The sequence below is a fragment of the Oncorhynchus masou genome, chromosome 9 (assembly GCF_036934945.1).
Source record: "Oncorhynchus masou masou isolate Uvic2021 chromosome 9, UVic_Omas_1.1, whole genome shotgun sequence".
Classification (NCBI taxonomy): Eukaryota; Metazoa; Chordata; class Actinopteri; order Salmoniformes; family Salmonidae; genus Oncorhynchus; species Oncorhynchus masou.
This window is the reverse complement of record NC_088220.1, coordinates 87,136,931-87,139,262: the sequence shown is the minus strand read 5'-3', so window position 1 is coordinate 87,139,262 and position 2,332 is coordinate 87,136,931. Positions and strand designations below refer to the sequence as shown.

The 2,332-nt window shown below is 43.3% G+C and overlaps 1 protein-coding gene across 2 annotated transcripts in view; it reads left to right on the top strand.

Moving 5' to 3' along the window:
• Positions 1-571: 571 nt before the first annotated feature.
• The window catches only part of hnrnpul1 (heterogeneous nuclear ribonucleoprotein U-like 1), a 45,780-nt gene continuing 44,019 nt past the window's right edge, over positions 572-2,332 (top strand). For both annotated transcript variants that reach the window (XM_064975361.1, XM_064975360.1), the window contains exon 1: positions 572-661. The gene's annotated coding sequence lies outside the window, so the exon portion shown is untranslated. The remainder of the gene's footprint in view (positions 662-2,332) is intronic.

Genomic DNA, 2,332 nt, shown 5'->3' with positions numbered 1-2,332 from the left:
AAGCTTTTTCTCCACCGTTGCACAAACCAACTGTTATGCAGCTAGCGTTAGCATTAAAGCTAGCGGTCCTGTAGCTACATTTAGCAACTTTAATGTTATTCAGATAAGGTAAAATTACTGCTATCGATGGATTATGTTATCGATGCAGACTTTCAGTTTATATTTGCGCATTGGTTTGCATCATTGACCATCATAATCATTTAATAAGCAGTGTTTTACAGTGCATCATCCACCTAGCCAGTTGGCTAACAACAGTGCATGGTGCTATTATTGAAGTTGGCGCCAGTTTCATAGTGGACATAGCTAAACAGTGCAATACAGAATTCAACTCCAGGGTGCATTCTGTGCAATGACTTTTATTCATTGAGTTTTGTTTGTTATCTATGCAGAAATCTTTAGTAGTTGCATAGATCTCCATGCACCATGAGGAGTACTGAGGTGAAGAAACTGAAAGTGAACGAGCTGAAAGAGGAGCTACGTCGGCGATCCCTGGACACCAAGGGGCTGAAGGCGGACCTGGTGGAGCGGCTCAATGCGGCTCTGGAGGCGGAAGCTGCGGAGCCCGGTGGAGCTGCAAGGGGGACACCGGAGCACGAGCCGGAGGAGGAGCAGCGGGGAGATGGAGAGGAGGGATTTGGGGACGAAGGATTCCCGAACAAAGGTAGAACTAGACAGACTTCCTGTCTGTGCACATGGAATGTCAAGCAGGGGACATTTCTTTGAAATATAATCATGTTTCTAGGGGGGGGGGGGGGGTTGCTATGTGGTTATTAAAACAGAATCAGACAGTAGTTGACCTATTTACCTAGTCGGCTGTTGTTTTGTGAGGGGGGATCTATGATAAATAAAGTAATTATTTATATATTCTGATTTATATTAAAATTATAATTATTCAGAATAATAACAATCAGGATGTTGCGTCCAGTGGGATAAATGCAGATGGACAAACCCCATCCTTCGGCCTATGTACATTTTATAGACCATTCTGCTTCATCAGCTGGGCTACAGGTGATAATGCTTATTATGGCTAAAAGCACATATGCATGATCCAATATGTTAAAAAGTTTATATAATTCTTAACTATATGATTTTATTTTCATACATTTTGAAGTAGAATTACCCTTCAAAAAAAATCACCAGCTTTTTTATAATTTAATTTAATTTATTTATTTAACCAGGCAAGTCAGTTAAGAACAAATTCTTATTTTCAATGACGACCTAGGAACAGTGGTTTAACTGCCTGTTCAGGGGCAGAACGGCAGATTTTGTACCTTGTCAGCTCGGGGGTTTGAACTTGCAACCTTTCGGTTACTAGTCCAACGCTCTAACCACTAGGCTACACTGCCACAGCTTCTCAGTCCTTCTACATAAATATTATCCCGGGACCCCAGAGCCCCGAAGCAAGAAGACTGGAATTGGTCAAACTCGCAGTTTAACATTTTCCCTAAAGGCATGATGGTCATGACTTTGTTGCATTAAAGGGGAGGTTAACTTAGCCCCTGACAATAAGAGCTGAGATCAACATACGATTCAGTCATGGAATTACATTATGCTTTAACCTCTGGGTACTGTATATTGTTGAGTGCATGATAACAGTGCATGATAACAGTGCATGATGACAGTGCACGATGACAGTGCACGATAACAGTGCATGATAACAGTGCATGATAACAGTGCATGATAACAGTGCATGATGACAGTGCATGATACCAGTGCACAATAACAGTGCACGATGACAGTGCACGATGACAGTGCACGATAACTGCACGATGACAGTGCACGATGACAGTGCACGATGACAGTGCACGATGACAGTGCACGATAACTGTGCACGATAACAGTGCATGATAACAGTGCATGATAACAGTGCATGAAAGTAGTGCATGATCATATTCAACTGTTCTGCCTGCGGCTATGGAACCCTGACCTGTTCACCGGACGTGCTACCTGTCCCAGACCTGCTGTTTTCAACTCTCTAGAGACAGCAGGAGTGGTAGAGATACTCTTAATGATCGGCTATGAAAAGCCAACTGACATTTACTCCTGAGGTGCTGACTTGCTGCACCCTCGACAACTACTGTGGTTGTTATTATTTGACCATGCTGGTCATTTATGAACATTTGAACATCTTGGCCATGTTCTGTTATAATCTCCACCCGGCACAGCCAAAAGAGGACTGGCCACCCCACATAGCCTGGTTCCTCTCTAGGTTTCTTCCTAGGTTCTGGCCTTTCTAGGGAGTTTTTCCTAGCCACCATGCTTCTACACCTGCATTGCTTGCTGTTTGGGGTTTTAGGCTGGGTTTCTGTACAGCACTTTGAGATATCAGCTG